General features: G+C 37.4%; 1 protein-coding gene across 2 annotated transcripts in view; it reads left to right on the top strand.

Annotated features, from left to right (window-relative positions):
- LOC127070727 (chorion transcription factor Cf2-like) overlaps positions 1-23,948 on the top strand; it is a 79,346-nt gene that overhangs the window by 18,640 nt on the left and 36,758 nt on the right. The window contains exon 3 of one of the 2 annotated variants that reach the window (XM_051009072.1): positions 23,922-23,948. This exon is cut by the window's right edge and continues 76 nt beyond it. The gene's annotated coding sequence lies outside the window, so the exon portion shown is untranslated. Of the gene's footprint in view, positions 1-23,847 lie in introns of those variants that run through there. The other variant, XM_051009073.1, reaches the window with a different exon arrangement.

Raw genomic sequence — 23,948 nt, 5'->3', positions numbered from 1 at the left:
TTACGGCGGTGGTAATGGCGAGGTGGTGCATGTACCTCTATGTATATGTAATCGAGAAAAAGAAAAAGAAAAAAAGAGAGAGAGAGAGAGAGAGAAGGAAATCCTTTCTCAGTGCAACGTATCGATCTCGAGACGACGACGCTCGAATGTTACGAGAAAATATCAGAATATACCTTTTTTTATTTATTTTTTTCTCTCTACATTCTCTGGAAAAAACTAAAGAGAATTATTTAACAATAATCTATAGTATATATATATTTTTTTCTTTTTTCTACACAAAATTTCAAATAATCTAACAGTTTAGTTTAATGGTAATATCAAGAAACATTTGTTCGATTATTATTTCTAATTTCTAAGGAGACGAGTGAACGTGTTAATTGATTGCAATAGAAGAAAATTATATTATTTCATTTTACTTATTTATTTTATTTTTTTTCTAAACACGGATACGTGGAGATAGTTTCTATGTTCTCGTTCGTTCGTTTTCTCGTAGTATTATCTAAATCGTACGGGATTCCCTTTTCTATACAACGATTCATCGGCATACGATAGAAGCAATGAATGTCGGCAATACGTAAATGTAAAACGTGCCGTCGCTATAGCCCTGTATACACCCTATATACATACATACATACATATATATATATAATATACATATATACATCACATATAGATATAGATACATGCCATATACACCGTGCGCAATCAAGCGCATTCTGCTTTGTTGCACCGACGTCGCCGCCCGCCATTCGAATCGCTAGAACGCACGTCGCTCGATTTTCCACTCGATCTTTTATCTATTGCCACATCCTGTCTGGTCTTTTACTTATCGTGTATATACATACACCAATATACAACTAACACGTACAATATATAGTATATATATATGTGTGTGTGTATATAAGAATTGTATTCTTGATGTAATATAATGGAGACCATTGTATATTGGATAGTTAGATTTCCTTCTGCGTGAAAGAAAATTTTCTGTGTTAGATATAGTTTAAAATAAAAGAGATTCCGTTGATTCGTTCATTTTTATTCGTCGTCTATATGCGTACGTGAATTATATGAAAAAAAAAAAAAAAAAAAATACTTTACGAGTATACGCGTTAAAAATTGACGAATGATAATCGATAACTGATAGTTATTAACGATATTTATTTTATAATAAAACGAACTCGTGTTAGATCGCGAGGTTATCATTTTCTTCCGTTTCTTCTGCGATGCGGAAATCGTACATAATCGTGCGTTATCGCGATTAATTATTTTATCCTTAATTATTTTAATTATCTCGAGAATGTCGTAAGCTCGTTTGTTCGTCCTATATATTTTAATGTTACGAAATAACTTTTAAATCATATTGAACAAAAAAAAATATATATATATATATATATTTTCTAGATCGTACTTTCTCTAGACTTCTCTACAGTAGAATTAATTAATTCGATAGAAACGTTTCGTGGATCGATCTATCGATCCATCTTTAATCTATCTCTTTCTTTCCACGTTGTCTTATCTCTTTCATCCACCAAACGGTCCTTCTCTCTAATACCATAAATCGAGAAACGTATGGCGGAAATAAAGGAGAGAAACCCGAGAAGAGGAGGAGGCAATATCGTCGAACGATGCAATAACCAAGCATCGTTATTATAATCTACGATGTCCGTAACGAAAGCGGCGATAATAATCGTTACGCGCCCAGTCGAACTGCCTGTTTTCTTGAAAAACGATTAAAAGAAAAAAGAAATAAAATGAGAAGACAGAGACAGAGAGACGAAGAGACAGAGAGATAAAAAGAGAGAGAGAGAGAGAGAGAGAGAGAGAGAGAGAAATGAAAAAAATTTTCTTAACAATAAGATTAAGTTCACAATGCTTGTAAGATGTAAGGAAGCACAAAGTTTCATTCACATATTCACGTTCTTCTAATCTCGTCTAATCCTTTCTTTCTTCTTTCACTCCCTTGGTTAGACTTGCTCGAAACTTATGAAGTATCATAGAAGCAAACTCTTTAAAGAACTGCGATATTCATATCCATTACTGTTGAAATTCCAGTACTTCTTCGCCTACGTTCTAAACGTGCCGTACTCTCTTTCTTTCTTTCTTTCTTCCTTTCTTTCTTTCTTTCTCTTTCTCTCTTTTACATACATACATCTCGCAAAAAATATATATATATATACATATACATATATGTATGTATAGACGTATGCGAGTATGTGTTTATGTGTATACGCGAGGAAAACGGACCGAGATAGATCTCGCATTCATCACGACGATGATTTACGATTCTAGCAGAAGATATACACCTCCTCTTCCTCCTCCTCCTCCTTCTCTTTGTCCTCTTCTTCTTTTTCTTCAGCCTCCTCTTCTTCTTCTTCTTCTTCTTCTTCTTCTTCTTCTTCTTCTTCCTCTTCCACTCCCGTGGAGCACGTGGGTGTTACGAGTCCTTCCTTCTTGGATTCTTTCGTTCTTTTTCTTTACTCTTTTCTTGCGTTTGTTTCGTTTTTTTTTTTGTTTCTTTTTTCGTCACGTTTTTCGTTTCGCCTTTTTCTTAAATGACGATATCGGGACAAAAAAAAACCACATGGTGTTAACTGTTCTTTATCTATATTACCCGATCTATCATCCTAAGTTTCTTTTTCTTGGCAAAGAAGACAAAAAAAGGAGAGAAAAAAAGGAAGATAAAAAAGGACGTTCAAGAAGATGACTAAGAATAAGAATAAGAAGAAGAAGAAGAAGAAGAAGAAGGAGATAATTCGTTCAAGGTCGCAGACTCCGGATCGAGACATCTCGAAGAAGGAAAACCGCATTCAAGGCGATGCACTTTCGAGAGCTCCAAGTAGGCACCTTGACGAGGATGAAGCGGATGAAAAAGGAGAGGAAGATTTTCAAGGAAAGTCATCCTAAATGAAATCGCTATGAAAAAGCTCGTCTCCTTCGATTCTTCTCTCTCTCTCTCTTTTTTTCTTTGATTTTTTCATCTCTCTCTTTTTCTCTTTTCTCGTCGACAGGATCCTCTCTCACGCTTTCGAGCCGAAAACGTGCGTGCACGTCGGCGCCAATTAATGGCTTTCGACTTTTGATTGACGTCCGGCGAGCGCGCGAGTCACTAGCAAACTTATATGCAGTGTTTCACGGTAATCAAGCGTGTATATACGATTCTACGTAATTGCAGGTATAATGCACGCCCCGTTGTCCTGCTCAAACCACACAAAACATTTGCATATACATGCATGGAGATCTTTCTTTCTCTTTCTCTTTCTCTCTCTCTCTCTCTGTCTCTCTCTCTCTCTCTGTTTTTCTCTTTGAGAGTAACCCCCCGTTGAGCAATGAATTTTGTGACTCATCTTTTTCTTTTTTTTTGTTTTTCTTTTCATTTTGTTCTTTTATTCTTTTATTCTTTTTTTTTTCTTTTATATCCTTAGATCATTATATATATCTTTAGATCATTGCATTCTATGTCTAGACAGAAGTGGTCTATACGACTCGTGAAAAGGATCTTTTGCAACTTTCGAATGTGTGCATTTGAATATAGACGATGAAGAAGAAAAGAAAAGAGAAAATGTACGATAAATGGTCCTTTTTTTTCTTTTTCTTTTTTTTTCTCTTCCTTTTTCTTTTTCTCTAAAAAAAGAAACCCCACAGTTCAGATCTAATTGCACGTTTATATATATATATATATATATATATATATATGTGTGTGTGTGTGTGTGTTTGTTTGTACGATCGTTGCATATCGATACGGGACAAAGTCGAAAGTACGAAGTCGATAATAAAAGATATCTACTGTATAGTCAATTAAAACGATCACTGAATTTCTACCGTAAACTCGTACGTAACTAACTACTTATACACACACATATATATATATCTTTGAAGGAAGGAACGAAATGCAGACCGACAAAAAATGGTCTCCTTCGTTCAATATAAGGACACCACGTGGAATGAATCCTCCGTTACTTTTTCTTTAATTTATTTATTTATTTCTTTATTTCTTTCACGATCTCCCTCGTCGTATGTCGATCACAGTCGCTAATGATTAATGTTTTGTTCGTGTACCATTTAGGAAAGAAGTCGATACAAATCGATATTATCGTGTTGGGCTTAAGTAGTATCGCGTTGAAAAAAAAAAAAGAAGAAGAACAATAAGAAGGAAAAGAAAAAGTAAAGAGAAAGAAAATTCGACTAATTATCACTCGATTGTATATCGATAAAAATAAATAATAATAATAATAATAATAACCATAATGATGGGATGTAATAATTTTTAAGGATCGTTTCTTAAAGAATATTTATTATCCTTTATCTTACATTTGTATATAACAAAACAATATATATATATATATACATACATATATATCGACGTTTGTCGTTTCTTCGTTGACAATATATCGTATACAATGTGACGTATCGATTAGTAACGGATGGTAATTGAATGTTTTAGCCGTCGTAAATCATCGGGTTCTTTTTAAAAGAAAGCAAACGATGCTTGTATCTCGAACGTCGAGAAGAACGTTAGTGGTGGTGCATCACCTTGAGATCGAAATACGAGAGAGGAGAGATGAGAGGTCCATCCTTCTCATTTCGTCTTTCTTGGCTTATGTACGTACGGAGCCTTTCTCTGCCGAGTGAAAAAGTCGCTGATCTCTTCTCACCTGAAAGAGAAAGAATGAAAGAGAGGTAGATAGAAAGAAAGAGAGAAAGAGAAAAAAAAAAAGAAAGAAAGAAAGAGAAAATAAAAAGTGGTCACCTTGAGATGCGCCCGTTCACCATGCCTCATTAACTTGTCAAATTCGTCCCCTCCTCACCGAAATCATTCCAGCAATGGAGTTACCGAAAAGTGTTCCTCGCTGGAGTCTTCATTTTGATGGTCAATTTTTATAAGCATGGTAACCGTTATTATGAAATTTCGTGATTAAAGAAAATATACATATAGATCCCTCCTCTCTCTCTCTCTCTCTCTCTCTCTTTCTCTCTTTCTTTCTCTTTCCATAAAAACCATTTATATACCTACCTACATGTAATATAAAAAGACGAAATGAACGAGACGATCGTTTCGTTTCATTCAAGTACGAAGAAGGAGGAAGATAGAATCGTCAAGCTGGATTATTACTATATTATCGTATTCGAGGAGTAAAATTCGTACGATCGTGCATGGTAGTACTACTGTGTCGATGTATCGATCGAAATGATCGAGAACTCGTGGCGCTGCTGCTCCTTGGATCTTTTTCCTTTTTTTTTTTCTTTTCTTTTCTTTACCTCTCTCTCTCTCTCTCTCTCTTTCTTTCTTTTTTCTTTTTAATTTTTTTTTCTATTCGTTTCACCGAGATTATCCGCGATCGGCACGACGAGAGCCGTTTGTGCAACCGGTCCTAATGTTCTCCACGAGACTATAAGGTCCACGGCAGCGCCACGACCGTTAGTCCTCCGACTGAACACGACTCTCTCGCTGACAAACAAAGTTAATAAGCGGCAATATCGCGGCTAACTCGGTCCACGGTAGACCGTCGTTACCGATACGCCGAGATCCGATCTAATGGCGAACCTTAACGATCAGCCGATCCACCATCGTAGAACTCGGCTTGCTTAGGCGTGTCTTTCAGACGATACTACTCGCGTCTCTATACTTTATATTTAAGTTTTCTCTCTCTTTCTATCTCTTTGGTAAATGATAAATATAACGGTAATAGTTATAAATAGAGTTAAAACGATACGATGTCAGAATAACGATAAAACTTTATAGATCTCGTCTATCGTTTCTTATTCTTCGATAAATTCAATGCTTCTGATCGAGTGACATAATTTTATTATCGTTTTTCCATATCTCAACGTTTCTCTATACTTCTTTTTTTTTTCTTTTTAAAGAAACAATTAGGAAATCTTGACAATTTTTAATGGGACACTTTGATCGTTTTATCAGACAGATAGATGTTAATAATTAGATCATTTAAAAGAAAGTTAAACGTTTGTTATAGAAACGTTAATCATGTTCAAAGTAGAACGTATGGGAAAATAATAAAATAATATCGTAATTTTTCGTTTTTATCAATGTTCTGTATTGGAACAGTATTGTTTGAGATAACAGTACGATCTTATGGTATCTGTTTCTTCTAATAAATGTTAAGTTTTTCGCGTTGTGTCTTGAAATAGAATAAACGTGGTTATATTTCAACGATGATTATTCTATCTGGTGACATACTCGATACTCGAATTATAATGTTTTAATGAAAGATATAAATATGTATACATATAGATAGGTATTATTACTCTCGATGTTTCAGGTCTGCAGCAGATCCCGTTTATGGTAAATCGCTTATGACAAGCTTCCCTTAGGGCAAATAAGTACCTACCTACTGAGCGAGCAATTAGCTGACGTCGATCCTTCTGCGACTAATGAAGCGTCACACATGTTGCGTATCCCGAGCAGGACGTATTCCCCAACGAAAGTTAATAATTCGTGTCTCGTTGACAGCTAATTGAAACGTCACGAGTGGATCGTAGCAAAAGAGAAAGAGAAAGAGAAAGAGAGAGAAAGAGGATGAATAACTTCGGGGCAAGGAGACGAACAAACAAAAAACAAGATTAATCGAAAAGGATTCACGAAGTGGATAGAGAAGGATTTTTGAGGAAGAGAAAGAAGAAATATTGAAACGAACGAGATTATCTTCGTTAAATTATCATGTCGTTCACGAAGAAAGAAAAAACAAAAAAAAAAAGAATTACGTACGACGATTTACTCGAAAATTTCGTAACGTCTAGAAGAAAATTTCGTGTGGTGTAGGAGGTAGGGTAGGAATAAAAAAGATTTAATCGAATAATATTAGCGATCGAGAAAGGAAAGAAGTAAGTGTAGGTAGTAAGTATGGAAGACACGAGAGGTAGAATGAGAATAACGGAAATTTGAGTAATAAAGGGCGCCGAGAGTGTATCCAAGCCTGTTCGAGAGATATATCCGAGAGCAAGCGAGGTCCAGCTCGCAAAGAAGAGGAGGAAGAGGAGGAGAAGGAGGAGAGTGATTGTACTTATCCGTCGTACACGTTCTCCGGCAGAATTGCACGCGTATGTATGTGTGTATGTGTTTGTATTAGTGCTTATGCACAGCGCGAGCACGTAGGCTCGATAGTTAAGGAACGATGCGGATGGCAGGAGTGAAAGGCCCACGCCCGTGCCTCAGGCTCCTCGGCAAGGGCGACTGGCCCCTCGGTCCCGTCCACTCCTCTCTCTTCCTCCCTCTTCTTTCCACCTCACAACCATCCTCCTTCATCCACTTCACCATCTACCACCTCCACTTTTCTTCTTCCTCCTCGACTCGAACGGATCACACGTACGAACACACGCAGATCTATACACGTATATATATATGTATTTATATGTTGGTATTATGTGTGTATTATGTGTGTATACATAGACGAATAAATATACGTGTGTAGGTATCTATATACGTACACGTGCGAGCACACGTGCAAGGACCATCCACTCTTTCTCTTTCTCTTTTACCGCCAACGTGCACGCGTGCATGTTACGCTTGTAAATACTGACCTTTCGTGTCTCGACCATTTCTTTCTTTCTTTCTTTCTTTCTTTCTTTCTGTCTTTCTTTTTTTTCTCTTTTTTTTTTTTGATTTTTCTTTTTTCTTTTTTGTTTCTTTTTTTTTGTTACGTGTTTGTGTTTCGTTTAGTCTTCCTTATTTTACCGTTTCAAGACTACTTGATCGTAATTTTGTCCAGAATGATTTCTCTCTTTTTTTTGTTCTATATCTATCTATCCGTCTATCTATATTTTTATCTAGCTATCTCTTTCTCCTCCGTCTTCTCTTTTATTTAGAAATAATCGAATTTATTTATTTAGTTTAATTTATTGCTTAGAGATTAACGGGATAATGGTCATTTGTATATGTATTTATTTATATACACGTATGTAGATAAGGATCATAAAGAATAAATGAAACGATGATCTGTCAGCTTGAAAGATTAGAAACGAAAATGTTTCTTTCGATACGTTAGAAAGATAAGGATTTCATAATGGTGGTTGATAATGTCCTTAGATGAGGAGAGATTAAGGGGAGGTAAGAAGAAGTAGAAAGAGGAGGAAGGGGGAGGGTTTAAACGGAAACATTTCTCGTTGATTTCCCGTGAAATATAAAAAGGACGAAAAGGCGAAGAGGACACGTTCCCAAGGCTTATATACCATACGGATAGTATAATACAGTCGTCCATCCCGTTTAACCCGTTACCGAGGTCGCGCAAAAATCGAAACGCGTTCTCAACTTGTCCGAGTTGTTACTTGGAGAAAGAGAGAGAGAGAGAGAGAGAACTTGGCGGGGCATAAACGAACGATCGTGTGATCGATAATGTTGCTCCCGATACTACGTACTTAGTTGCCAATGGAAACGACTCCAGCGAACTAGTTAGCTTCTATTCCTTCATATTTTCCGTTTAGCGGCTTTGGAGAAAGAAAGAAAGAAACGAACAAACAAACAAACAAAAAAAAAGAATCAAAAGTGAAGATGAAAAAAAAAAAGAAAAAGAACATGTAATAGAAAATAAGAAAGAAAGAAAAAGGATTAGATGTTAAGCTCGATATCCTTCCTGTCAAGTCTATATACGAGCTTAAACTTCTCGTTTCTCACGCTAATCATCCGGTTTCTTATCTTCTGCTTCTTCTTCTTCTTGTTCTTGTTCTTGTTCTTGTTTTTTATTTTCTAAACTATTTTCCCTATTTATTATGCGAACGATATTAAAGTCGAAACGAAACGGGTCGTACGTTACGAATCTAAATATTATAGATGAAAGATGACCGAGTTCGTGTGAGGCAACGGCTTACGTTAGTTAATTGGTTCCAGTTAACGAACAAGGAAATAGGAATTACAAATGAAAGGAAATATAGAAACGAATTTCTCGTACAGTCGTTCTAATAAATCTCTCTCTTTCTCTCTCTTGTCTTTATCATTTCTTATCCTTGCATATCGAGAAAAGGTTCACATATTTCGAAACTATTTTATATAATACTTGTCAAACTTAACAAACTTACCTTACGGAACGGACAAGACAAGGGGGAAAAAAGAAAAGGAATGATTTGCTTATACTCGTCACATAATTTTAATAGTAGACGAATTGTTAGAAATAAGATAGAGATCGTTTAAACGCGAATGATCGATCACAGTCATGAAAGGAGTCTTTATTGACCTATTAATCTCATTGCCATGAGATTTACAATTGACGATACGGTCGATAGAGAATTCATTTATGGACATTTGGGAGAAAATAAAGTCATCTTGAGGAAAAAAAAAAAGAAAAGAAGAAGAAAAGAAAAAAGAAATCAAAGATCGAAGCTCTCGAAAGAAATGGAGTATCGATAGTACGTTAGCACGCGTGTCAACGCAATCGATTAGCGTCGACGTAAGTAAGTACATAGATATCAAAGAAGAAAACGAAACAACAGAACGAATCGATCGATCGATCGATCGATCGATCGACTTGATCGAAATATCTCTCTCTCTCTCTCTCTCTCTCTTTCTTTCTTCGATCGCTAGAGGCAACGTTGAGAAGAATCGCTGCCGGCTCTGAGGTGCCGATCGTGGATGAGAGTGGGTGGAGCTATTCGACTTGTGGTTGCTTAAGCAACGAGAGAGTCGAGATGTCCTCGAGAGTTATCTCGATAAGAAAGGCCATCCTAAGGACACGCCCGGCTTCGGTACGGGAGGGAGAGTAACGATAAAGATCGACGTCTTTGCTCGCGAGAGATCCGTTCTCGAACTCGCCTAAACGTATCTATACTTGTATTCATCGTATCCTTCGTATTCTTCGTCCTTTTCTATTCCTTCTTCCTCCTCTTCTTCTTCTTCTTCTTCTTCTTCTTCTTCTTCTTCTTCTTGTACTACTTCGTCTTCTTTCACTTCTTCCTCCTTCTCTTTTATAGCCGCCATCGCCGAAAATCTTACTTTCGTGATATCGATCTAACCTTTCTTCGAGTCATTCTATTCTAAGTTCCTTGCGTCATTCATCGATTATGCGTTAAGGCGATGCAAATTTGAGTATAAAAATGATCTTAAAAGAAAATAAATAAATAAATAAACAGAAAAGAATAAGAACATTTCTTTTGTTTTATGTTTCTTTTTATGTTCTCGCGTTCTTACGGTTGTCATGAATCGTACAAGTAATTTACTTAAGCGTAACGTGATTATTTTCGAAGGATCTATATTTAAATTGGAGTTAGTACGAGATGAGTAGACGTAAAGATAGATAGAGAGAGAGAGAGAGAGAGAGAGAGAGAGAGAGAAAACTTTCTTCTCTTACTCTACGTATTTATTCCTAAGAGAAGGAAGAAAAGGACAAGGAAGACGAAGAAGACTTATGACCCTGTCGACGCCGATTCCGTTACGCTTCCGCTTAAGGAACAGCCGACGGCGCTCATCCATCTTTGACTACCCACAAATTCATCGATCGTGGATCATCCACGTGGATCAGCTGGTTATACTACCTCTTCGATACCTTCCTCTTCTCGTAACTCGTCGAATTAATAATTTATTTTTTCTTCTCTTATTCAATGCTTATTTAATGCGATACGACGTCTTCTTCGATCAATAAGGAAAATAATAGTCTCGATCGCTGCTTTTTTTTCTTTTTCTTCTTCTTATTTTTTTCTTTACCATAGATTTATTTTAAGAATTCATAATTCTCTTTTTTTTTTGTCGTCTTTATCATCGTCGTCGTCCTCGTCGTTGCCGTCATTTTTATTGTTTTTGTTAGTATTATTATTTTTCTATTCTACGTCGATTCTCTCGACAAATCTTCTTTCGATTACCTTCGAGCTAGTTCGTATTGTGTAAAACATGTTTCCTTAATGACATGATGAATTTGAAATAATCATATCCATTAAAGCGTCGTTAGGCGAGTTAATTATTACAAACAACGTCGTATCTCGCAAATTGATTTATCTGAGACTCTTGCTAATAGTAAAACTCGCGGCTGTGCTCTCTCTCTCTCTCTCTCTCTCTCTCTCTCTCTGTCTATGGTAAAAAGGGGAGAGAAGGGGAGAGTAACAAATCTAAGATACCCTAAGCGTTTCCGGTAAGCAACCGTTCGTATCGATTAAAATTAATCGCTTCTGTTCGAGAAAACGTATTTGCTGCTCTACTACTAGAGAGAGACAGGGAGAGAAAGAAAGAGAGAGAAAGAGAGAGAAAAGAAGGGAAAAAAAGAAAAAGAGAAAAGAAAAAGAAAGAAAAAAAGTTACGAATTCCAATAGACCAGTTTGTCTATTCGGCGCTAGCATGGAACTCGTGGAATTTGAAAGATCGAAGGATCGAAGTTTTACTATAGGGAACTCGTTTCTTTTTCCTACGCAATCCAGACGGACTCCAGACGAATTCTGATCCCATTCGAACGATACCAAATCATCTGCCTATTGGAGAGAGAAAGAGAGAGAAAAAGAGAGACTCCTGAAAGTAACGGAACATTCGACCGGTCAGAATTTTAAACGATCTCTACCAGAATCGATTATCTTTGCAATGTAGATCAACGAATTTCTTTGTGAATCTCGTGAATAACGACGAGATCATCGTCTTCTTCTTCTTCTTCTTTTTCTGCTACGTTTTTTTTTTTCTTTTTTTTTTTTAATTTAGTAGCTAATCTTAAATGGATTAATAGCGTCCGACTTATTGGAAAGTTTTGATGGAAAAAAAAAAGAAAAAAGAAATATATATATATTTAGAGAGAGAGAGATGACTTGAAATGATTTTTCATCATGAATCTCTAAATTTTTTCTCTAACCACGAAGAGAAATCGTTTTAATCCTTTCGTCTTCGTAGTCGTCCCTATCGTGTGATCGTCGTTCGAGTCCTCCCCAAGTTTCCTGACGGCTTGCTATATATATGTAGAACATTGCATGAATCAATGCAAAAAGCAAACTTGTCCGGATCAATCATCCGGCTCGAAGAAGTAGAAAGCAGCGCCGGCGCGATCTTGTACGTGTCACTGTCGTACACTTGTATGTTCTGTTCGTAGACTCCTACTTCGCATACTCCAGACTCATAATCATCTTGTAAAAAAATCGATCGAGAAAATAATCGACTCGTGTTCAAACGTACGTACGTACGTACGTATGTATATTATTATATATATACAAGTATGTATGTACGTATGTATACGTTCGCGTGTCTCTCTATACATATACGTTCGTTTATATGTAAGTAAGTAAAAGATTTTATTCGGATTCTCACAAAGTATTAGAAAATGAAATTCTCGATAAAATCCATGTCACTTTCGCTCGGATTAATCTTGGAAGAGCGTGACGATTAGACTCGATTTATCCGAACTTTTTATAATTGAATCAAAAAGTGACAGAGATAGGGATTAGAAGTCACGATTAGAAGAGTATACTACATACACACACACATTATATATATATATATATATATATATATACTTTGTACGGATCTTCTTATAGCAAGGGAATAGAAAAGGAAAAAAAATGAAAGGACCGGTTCGATATGTAGCAATCATGATACATACACACACACATACACTTCACACAACATGGAGATTGTCTTCTGTCATCCTCGAGTAAGATCCGTAAATAACCGTATAATGACGGACTTCTCTTGTACGGAGATATCCTCGAAGACAAATCGAGAAGGAAGAGACGAAGGAGAAGAAGAAGAAGAAGGAGAAGGAGGAGGAGGTGATGGAGGGAATGAAATTAAAACGCCATAGTCGTTTCTGACGGGAATCACTTACAGAAGGTCGACACGGTGACGATGGTTCACGGAAATCGGAGCAGGTTTCAATGTCCTTGATGTCCTTTTTCGTACAAATAGTTTCTTCTCGTTTTATGCATGTGTCTCCAGTTGGACCACCTTCTTCGTCGTACGCGAGAAAGAGAGAGAGAGAGAGAGAGATTAAGAAAAAAAAATAAAATAAAATAAAATAAAGAAGAGAGAAAAAGGAAGAAGAAAGAAAAAAAAAATATTGAGAAAAAAGAAACGATCTTCCTTAAGATTAACGCGTTTAATGCCATAGTCGCGCGGTGTCACGCGTTCTGAACCATGTCGGATCTTTCGTTCTAATCATTGTGATTATTTCATGCAAAATGAAACAGGATCGTGGTAATGCTTCATAATAATAATCAACCGACTGATTTATAATTATAGAAATTCACTCTGATGTAGCCGCATCCATTATACTCCCGCTTTAGATTGAAAGGATAAAGAAATATTTTTTGTTTTAATTAACAATAATAACAATAATCATCGTCGTCGTCGTCGTCGTCGTCGTCATTATTATTATTATTATTATGATAATTTATTTTATCATTGTTTTGTTCGCTAATTATTATTTATTTCGATCAAACAAATACGATAACACACGCGTTTTGTAAACGTTTAACAATGAATGCAAGAACGTGGGTCACCGATGACCCACGTGGCCTGCTTGTTAGGTTAGAGAAAAATAGCTCGACATCGAACTAACTTCATCGATATAATTCAAATCTCTTTGAGGAATAGTAGTATTTAGTGAATAAAGTTCGTCATTTCCTTTCGCTTTAATCGTCGATTAGATAGAGAGAGAGAGAGAGAGAGAGAGAGAAAAGAGAGAAAGATAAAAGGAGAATAATGGACATTTCGTACATAAAGAGCCCGATCTTTCGTTACCGTTAGCCGCGAGGCTCTTAGTCAATGGCATGGCCTTTTTTTTTTTTTGCTCGGGCGATTTCGTGAGAGGAACAAGAAACAGAGAATTGGAGTAACGAAACCGCAGGAAACGAATCCAATGGAGCGCATTAGATACCTACCTACCTACCTACCTACCTATCTATCTATCTACCTATCTATTTATCTATCTATCTACTTCTACTTCTACCTATCCGAACATCGTCGATCGTCGTCTCCCTTTCAGGGTCTTTCGATGAAAACAAGGGAGAGAACGAGAGAGGTATCGACCACGCGAAACTACGTTTCTCGTTTAATCGGCAGCCGATCTATCTATCGATCTCTTGGTCGTTTGCACAATATCTATCGGCAGGAGAGACAACAACGATCGTGATAGGTAGTTAGTTCTAATCGGAAGTAGCTTTTTCAAAGATGAAAACTATTAGGATATATATAGTCAGATATCGTGGAATAAATTGGAATAATTATAGATGCAACTTAGACGCAGACATCGATCGACGATGACTCGATCGATATTAGAATATATCAAAATGATAAATATATTAATAATTAATAATAAATATACTGTTGAATGATATTTATTATTAATCGTTCAAACGATTTATTCGAAATAAATTATATTATGAGACGATCGATATAGTATTGTTTTAAGGTGTGTCTTTATGCTCGAAAAGTTGAGTTTTGTGTTTATTTTATTTGCTCGAGAAAGTAAAGAAATGGAACGATAAATATGAATGAAGAACAGAAGGAGAGAAGGTAGCCGCGGTGATACAGCGGCGATGACCACGGCGATGGAGGGTCACCGGGGGTCACTCCCGATTCGATCGTGCGGTATCCACGTAGAAAATCGCTCCGCGTGCTGCAACTGCAGTTCCCTTCCTCTTTCTACTACTACTTCTTCTTCTTCTTGTTCTTCTCTTTCTACTCTTCTTCCACCTCTTCTGCTCTTTCTATTTCGCCCATAGTAGTAGAGAACGAGCGCCTATTACCGTAAAGCGACTCCCGTTCCTCGAAGCGACGCAATCGATAAATCGTTGAAAAATCGACAATGCCATCGGTTAGTTTCTTTCTTGAAAACTATCGAACTATCTGAATTCTCTAGATGTGATCTTTCGAAAAGGTCCCAAGAAATGTTTCCGATTAGTATCCATCCATGAATTAGAGATTTGATCTTAAAAAATTGAGAACGGAAGAAATACGCACGCACAAAGAGAAAGAGAAAGAGAAAGAGAGAGAGAGAGAGAGATTGGTAATCAAAATTGCGGAAATGATTTGGATCACTGTTTGGAAAGTTAAGTGATTATTCGTTAGAAAAAAAAGGAAAAAAAAAGAAAAGAAAGGTGGTACCGGAAGGGCAAACTTTAACTCGTACAAGTCTAATTTACAAAGTGTGTAGAAGAAGAAAAAGAAAAAGAAAAAGAAAAAGAAAAAGAAGAAGAAGTGGTGTTGGTGTCGGTCGTGATAGTAATAGGAATAGTAGTTGTAGTAGTAGATTGGTAAGTGGTAAAAGGCAAGCGTAGTTAGGGGAACGGGCAGCATCAGCAAGCGGGAGCAGCAGCCGGACTGAATATTTGCCCAGGTAAGGTGATCTGCCTGTAATAGCCAGTCGGGCCCGGCCTCCAAGCGATCCAGAATTTAATCCTCGCAGATGCCCCTGGGCTTAGAAAGGCGTGGTGCGCCATGGACTACGTGTAGAACACGTAGGAGAGGACGCGGTGTCGTCACAGTACCGTTCGAAAGACGAGCTTACGAGTTCGTGTGTATATATGTGTGGGTGGTGCCGTACCTCTATTGCTGCCTTGTTGCTTTCGTTGCTGTTACTGGCTGTGGCTGTTGCTGTTGCTGTTGCTGTTGCTTTTGCCGTTGCTGTTACTCCTGCTGCTTCATTGCTTGGCCGACTCTCTTTTCTCTCGGTCGATATCTTGCTTCTTGTGTTCTCCATCTCTTTTCCTCTTTCTTCTTTTTCTTCTTCTTCTTCTTCTACTTCTTCTTCTTCTTCCTCCTTGCTCGCTTACTCGCTCGCTCGCTTTCGATCTCAACGACGACGTCTCATAATTAGGTCGAGATCCTTAATGGACTCGAAAATAATCGGCGGCTGTCATCGTCGCGAAATTATCCTGGCTCTCTATGACGTAAGCAACTCCTCCTCCGCCCGTACGCATTAAGGTCACACTCACAGCAAGAGTATACTCGAATATACGACAAAGACGACGACAAAGACGATGAAGATGAAGATGAAGAAGAAAAAGAAGTTGAAGTTATATATATAGAATGTGGAAGGGAGGAACGTTCGAAAGACAAATTTTTTTGCTATCGCAAATATACGCCGAGAAGGCGTAAGTAATAATAACTTACAATTTTCGAAGGACACATCGGATTTGCGTTGGTCTGTATGCGTTGGTCAGTATATTTTAATCGAATCTAATAAGAGACGGAAAGAAAAAATTTACAAAAAAAGAAAAAATAAAAGAAACATATATATAAAGAAAAAGGAGTAGACCCGAAAGACAATCGCATTCTTTGGTAAACCACTGTTACCAAACGAAGACAGAAGAAAGAATATATATATATATATATATATATATATATATATATATATATGTGCGTCTCTTGCCAATGTTTCGCAACGTCGTCTCTTGCTGCATAATCGTAAATTTTTCGAAAGGAGAGAATGGGAGAGACACGTCTCAGCTGACAGCGGGCTGCGGCCTCTTGGAATCTTGTCACCGATCTCCGGATGATTCTGCAGCATCGCAGCATCCGAGGAGTTGAAAAGAGAGAAAGAGACAAAGAAAGGGAAAAGAGAAGAAATTTAACTAAAAGAAAGATACGAGAATAGAGAGAGAAAGAGAAAGATATAGAAAGAGTATCGCAGTCATGATGATGCAATTATACTCCGCCCTAGATACTTACACTGATCTCGATTGATACACCTAGAAAGAGAAAGAGAGAAAGAAAGAAAGAGAGAGAGAGAAAGATAGATAAGTAGATAGATAGGATAGATAGAGAATATACATTGTAAAGAGAGAAAGAAAAAGTACCTGCAAGCTACCTATTCATTATTTTGCTAAACGTCGATCGCCAAGGCCAGCACGTTCGAACGGCATTGTTCCGAAATATTAGAAGTCTACTCTCGATAACTATGCGTGGGCGTTGTGTACGTACGTGCAAAGTAACGGCTTTGCCGGTGATCGATCAAAGAATTCGATCCTATCTGACAATGAGCGTGTATGTGTCTACAAGAAAGAAAGAAAGAAGGAAGAAAAGAAAGAAGGAAAGAAAGAAAGAAAGAAAGAAAGAAAGAGTAAGACAGAGAGAATGAACGAACCTATGCATCAGAACAACTATATACACACGCACATACATACATACATACTTACATGTATAACATAATGCAACGGTGCACGCGCGACGTGCTTTCTTACGATATTAACGATTACCGCAATCCATTATCTCGATGTATCGTCGATTTAATTGCAATGAGAATTATAAATAGACCGAGATAAGGGTAAACACACGTTCCGGATTTCTTTCCCAATGCCGGATCTATTACTATTCTATGATAGTTCCTAGTCAACGAATCTAGGAAGAAGATAGTAAAGAAAATATATCGAACAACATCATCATCATCATCATTATCATCATCACCATCGTCGTTGTCGTCGTCGTATGGATTTGAGATTCTTTTGATTTTCTCTGAAACGATCAACGATTATTACGATATCAACGCCAATCTACTTATCTTCCTCTCTCTTCCACCCTCCCCCCCCCTCTCTCTCTCTCTCTTTCACCCTCTTTCTAACAACCAAAGGAAAGATTTTAAAGAGAGATAGGAGTATTACCGTAGGATATATCGCCACTAGCCAAGCATCTAACCTGTTGCAATATGAAAAGGAAAAAGAGAGAAAGAAAAAGAGAAAAAGAGAGAGAGAGAGAGAGAGAGTAAGGGGGCGGAAGAGAGCCACATGGAGGCGATAAATTTCGTTTGAAACGTTAAAACCGAATCGCGCGTTCAGGATTAGAGGTAGGTGTAGGCGGTGGTTATATTGCCGGTCGAGCTGCGCGACTCGAGAGTATTGCGCGCGAGCGTGCGCGCTCGCGAGCGTACTCGCGCTAAAGGAATTTAGCCTTATAAATCAGCAACATGACTGCACCGTGCCACACCTTTCCCTTCTTGGGGCAATCACGAGTCGTCACCGTATCGGCAACATCCCTGTGTATTTCTGACTACTCTTCTCTCTTATTGAGAAAGAGAGAAGGGGAGGGACAGGGAGAAGGGATGGGTTGCATCTTTTTTTTTTATCTTTGTTTTTTTCTTTCTTTCTTTCTTTCTTTCTTTCTTTCTTTACTTCTTTCATCGTTCTTTCTTTTTTATCTTTCTTTCTTTCTTTTCTCTTCGTTTTTTTTTTTTTGAGAGAGAGAGAGAGAGAGAGAAGGGAAGGTAATCGTGAAATCGAATCGAGAAAATTGGTGCCACGTTCACCGACAAGAGAAAGAGAGAAAGAAGAATGGGTACTCGTTTTTGTTCCTTTTCTTTCCCTTTTTTGTTCTTATTTTTCTGTTTCTTTTCTTCTCTTTTTTTCTTCCGTTCTTCTTTCTTATTTTGACAGAGATCTCGTTATAAGAATTAATAATGATGTCTCGTTAAAAAGAATAAGACGCGTAAGAGTAACACGCGTAATTTTTATAAGGTGAATCGTGATAACTCCGTTCAGGGGAATATCAATTTGTTTAGGATGAAAATTGATTAGTGCGATCTAACGTGTGAAATCCGATCAATGAATTTTATTCATAGGATATATGAATTTAGATGTATTATCGGATATGTGATATATGATATAGATATATATTTTTTATATAATGTAATTAATAATATATAGGGAACAAGAGATTTTTCGATACGGGCAATATTCATGGAGTTACCTTGTGTGTGTGTACGTATATAATAATGCAAGTATCGTTTTCTTTTAATTTTTTTTTTTTACAATGCTTTTGCAATTTCTCCAATTAAGAAGATAAAAAGATGGAAGGGTCGTTTCACGCTGGAGGGAAGAAGCCTCGTTGAGGAATAATAACAAGCATCGTACTTGCGTACGTTTGTCATTAATAATAAAAATGTATTCGTTTCGTTTTAATATATAGGGTATAAAGGGTGAGGACTACCTCATTAATATAATTCTCCCTCTCTCCTCCCTCTCTCTCTCTCTCTCTCTCTTCTTCATCTCTTCTACTTCTTTGATATAAAAATAAATATCTCTCGCACTCTACAAATACAAATGACTTTAAGTTTGTGTTGTGTCTCACCGAGGAAATGGTCAGCCAACGATGACTTCGAAACGGACCGGTTCATCAACTATAGAAAGAGATAAACCAAATGAGAAAGACTCAGAAACTGAGAGAGACTGAGAGAGACTGAGAGAGAGAGAGAGAGAGAGAGAAAGGTCTCGTCTTAATTGGCTCCTGTGGAGAGCAGTTCGCATTGTTGCTACGCACACAATAAGCGCGCGCGAGCCAGCCAGCCAGCTCGGCGCAAAAACGCAAAGTGAAAGAGACTCGGACGGGCCACGCACGTGCGCTTGCTCGTGTGAGATCGAACGACGACTTACAAAGACGACTATAACGACGACAACGATGGCGACGACGACGACGACGATGACAACGATGACGATGACAACGACAATAACAATTTGTTGGACGAACGCAAGAACGACTTTCTATCGGCATCGATCGATATTCGAGAAGCAATCCAAATTGTTCGATCTTTCTTATTAAACAAAAAAGAAAAAAAAAGAATGCTTGGATCATGATCGTTTTTAATGCATTGTTACGACATACATGCAACTTATGTAGTTATTAAATTATAAAACAGTATCGAGTTGTTATTAGACTGTTAGATATTGTCTGTTACGTCGTATAGTGATCAGTTTCTTTTTTAATTCATTGTAATATATTAATAATGATTGTAATTAACGATTAAAAATATAATCAAAAACATATTACATATGTAACGTCTGAAGTTGATGAAAGATAAATCATTTGTGGATCATATAAATCAAAATTTCCAGACGTAATTTGATCACGATCTAATAGGACGTAGGAAGTTTTCGTCCTCAAAAAATTCGTCCTCTTTCGTTGAGTTTAGATTTGTTGTAAAAAAAAGGAAGAAGAAGAAAAAGAAAGAAGAAAGAAAAATAAAATATAATACTTGCTTAATAAGCGTGACCCGTCGTCCTACCGAGGATAACGATTTCTTTCGGAGGCCGGGCTAAAGGTAAATGTTAAAGGAAAGACATACGCCATGTACGCGTTGATCTGCATAATTACATTCGAGAACGTTACATAAGAACGTTTTATCCGGTTTATTCGTACGTAGAGCCGTTGCTTCGCCGTGAAATTTCCTTCTCGACATTCGTTCACACACATCCTGCATCGTACCACCCCACGACACCTCCTTCTCCTCCTCCTCCTCCTCCTCCTCCTCCTCTTCCCCCTTCTTATCTACGATAGCGTGCGAAACGTTTCACGACAAATCGTCGTATAATAAAATAAGATAAAAAAAGAAAAAAAAAGAGAAGAAAGAAGAAAAAATAAAAGTCTCTTCGAAAGATCACATTCCAGCGTTACTACGACTACGATCCTGTCGCGCGAGTTAAATCCTCCGCATTGCGGCCGCCAGGGTGTTGTTAATCGATGCGTGAAAAGACGACGTTTATGCGAGCCGTTCGAGCGAACGTGAAATCGAAAGCGATCTTACGAATAATATTATCTATCTCCTTTCGGAAAGGGTTGCAATTTCCAACAGCAAATACTTACAACTATGTAGTAAACACGAATTCTATTTACTTTTATAAAGAAACCTGTTCAAGTAATTCTGTCGATCAATGGATTATGTAAGCGCGTGGTTTTGTATTCAAAAAAAAAAAAAGGAAAAAAAGGAAAATGAGATAAATGAAATAAATCATTTGTATTTTCTACATACGAAAAAGGATATTGTACAAAAAAAAATATATATATATCGTACGAAGACGAAAGGACACGCAGCTATATATGTATTTATTTTTGTATATTGAGTTCAAAAAGAAAGAAAGAAAAAGGATAGAAAAAAAGGAGAACGAGAGAAAAAGAACCAATCGAATTAGCAAATTGGATAATAAGAAAAGGACAATCGGAAGGTTGCGGAAGAGTCGAGTAACGATTGAGTAACGAGGATAACTCGATGGGCACGATTGCTAGACCAGGAAGACGGCAAGTAAAGCTTCCAGTTTGGAAAGATCGTCGGGGTGGAGGAGAACCGAGGAGGAGGAGGAGGAGGAGGAAAAAGAAGAAAGGAGAAGGAAGGAGAATGAAGCGGATCCTGACTCTCTCTCTCTATCTTTCTCTTTCTCTCTCGTTCTCTCTCGTTCTCTCTCTCTCTGTCTTTCTCAGTTTGCAAGCTAGTTCAGCAGACAAGAGTCACGTTGCCGGCTGCCGGTTCGCTCGTTGCTTTCCTGGCGACACGCCCTGCCCTGATAACACCCACACCAACAAAGATAACTCGGTATTAATAGATGTGCGTCCCAATGCTTTCGCAATTCCGGCTAGTCAACGACACACACACACACACACAAACACATACACATATATAAAGCATACAAATATATATGCATATATGTGTGTGTGTATCTCTCTCTCTCTCTCTCTCTCTTTCTCTCTGTCTGTGTGTATACATATATGTATATATTCTCGAATAAGTAGTGAAAAGGTCCTAACAGTACGGACGTGTATCTGTATCTATGCATTTGTGTGCGTTTATTCTCGACAGCACTTTCGTAGGATACACGGACGACGATCCTTTGCGCTAACGCGAAGGTGCACACTCCGCGGCGAACCGTTACGTCGTGATTATGATCGAGCCAATGCACCTCGGTTACGATCCTGAAATATGAAAGTAGTTTGGCGCTATGAAAAATCATTTCTAACATCTTTTCACGGAAGAACGCGTCTGGACTTAATTGCGTCCAAGTCTTACGCATGTGCGATGAATGTATCTATATAGATATGTGTGAACGCGCGAGTATATTTGTTTGTGAATGCTTCGTGTGCTGCTTGTGTCTCTTAATCGAAAGCAGAAGTATCGTAATTGTTCGTCGTTTTAGTTTGGATAGTATCTTTGGAAAAGTAATCGTTTTATTAAAAATATATATATATACATATATAAATCGATGCACGAGATACGAGAATCAAAATTCCCGATCGATTCGGATTCAAATTATCGAATGTTTCCTACGTAAAAGAAAAAAAAAAGAAAGAAAAAAGAAGGAAAAAGTAATTTCATGGCGTTCATTCGAGATGGAATATAATTGCGAGAGAAACAAATTGCGAGTAATTAATCGCGATCCTAAGGGAATATACTTCTTTTATTTTCTCTTTCTCTCTTTCTTTTTTTCTTTTATACCAGCGAAGAAGTTTTTTTCTTTTTTATCTCGATTCTAGCGCGCGAGATTCTATGGCGTCGCCAAGATGAAATAGGATGTAGAAAAGTCGAGATCTCTCAGCACCGTAAGCAACCGGCTAAACTGCCGGCAACTCGCCATCTCTTTTCCAACGTAGCTCGATTCTCGTCGTAGTCGTCGTAGTCGTCGTAGTCGTCGTAATCGTCGTTGTGGAGGTGTAGCAACGACTCGCTCGGCTGGAGAGAACAAGCTCGGAGCTTGAACTCGCCTCCACCCGGCGCTATAACGATAATTATCAATTACGGTGTCGTACGTTAGCGAACTATCAGCGTGACGTGTAAGTATATGTACGTATACCTTGCTGGTACTTACGTATGTTTGTATGAATATGTGTCTCCCTCTGTCTCACTCTCTCTTTCTTTTTCTCTTTTCTATGTGTAGGTGGGTGTATGCATACGGTATGTTTGGACGAAAAGGATAGAGGGAAGGTAGATTTTTCAAGGTGGTGTTCCAAGGTACTTAGTTTGCACCTGTATGAATCAGATTCTTGATTCTTTTCTCTATCTCTGTCTATCTATCTATCTCTACCTCTCTCTCTGTTTTTCTGTTATCTTTCTTTCTTTTTTATGTTTCTTTCTTTCTTTCTTTTAAGTAAACGAAACTTGTTAATTTCGTGAAGTTATTAAGAGAAAAATGTAATGCAAGAAGGAATATGTTACATTATCGATCTTAGTCGGATTATTAGTCCGACGTAAGTTGGATCAATTAATCGATGATTTGTTACGATCGGTACGATGTAATAAGAGAAAGAAAAGAAAACAAAAAAGGAAATTGATCGTATCGAGCAGGTACGATTTTTCAATATCCTTCTCGTACGATTTTTAGTATTTATTATTACACGAAAACGTCATTGGTCAATGGAAATCGATTATTTTAGATTTTATCATAAACAAATTTCGCTCGTTTAATGTAATATTTTTTTTTTATATGTCGTTTTATTCGGCGAAGGGTTCAGGAATAAAGTCCATTTAAAAATTTTATCAATTTGTCGCAGGTTCGTAGCCTACTCGACCGATCTCTGGTTTCGATCACGATCACGATCTCGATCTCGTTATCTAGTAGTAGTCGTTGGTAGCACAGCCTGACTGCTGAACTATTCCAGATCGGAAAGCTTTTTTCTGCTCTGCATCAGTACGCACGAACGAACGTACGAACGTACGAATGTACGTATGTTCGTACGAACGGGCGGCTCCTTCTTTTTCTACATCTTTTTTCTCTCTTTTTCGCCAACTCCTTTACTTCTACCACTTCTGGTTTCGCAAACAGAACTCGTTATTTCGTTACTAGATTTCCTCGGTACAACCTGCTGCTCGTGGGACCTGTCCACGGTTGTGTTGTGATTCTGGATGAGCGACAAACCGATTGAAAACGAGAGGAACGAGAGTGAAAACTTATCTTAATTTAAGTTAATTCAATTTTAATCTATTCAAACATGAATTTTCATTTAAGATTAAATTTAATACAATTAACGTGATACGAGATAGTAAATTATTTTTCAATAAAGAATTATCAAATCGATCATTTTACATTCGAGTTAATAAATAATAAAGTCGATGAGAAAGTAATTTTAATTTGGAACGTTTGATGTAATTAAAAATAAAGATGAATTGAATGTAATTCGTATTAGACGGAAAAAGAGAATAGAGATTTTTTTTACACGGAAGAGAAAAGAATTAGGTATTCGTTTTCTGTATAATGAATGTCTCTCTCTCTCTCTCTCTCTCTTTCTCTTTCATTCTTTCTTTCTTTCTTTCTCTTTTAAGATCTCCGCAAGCAAAACCGCAATCGGA

The sequence above is a fragment of the Vespula vulgaris genome, chromosome 19 (genome assembly GCF_905475345.1).
Source record: "Vespula vulgaris chromosome 19, iyVesVulg1.1, whole genome shotgun sequence".
Taxonomy (NCBI): Eukaryota; Metazoa; Arthropoda; class Insecta; order Hymenoptera; family Vespidae; genus Vespula; species Vespula vulgaris.
The sequence above is the reverse complement of the archived record's forward strand: the minus strand, read 5'-3'. Positions and strand labels throughout refer to the sequence as shown.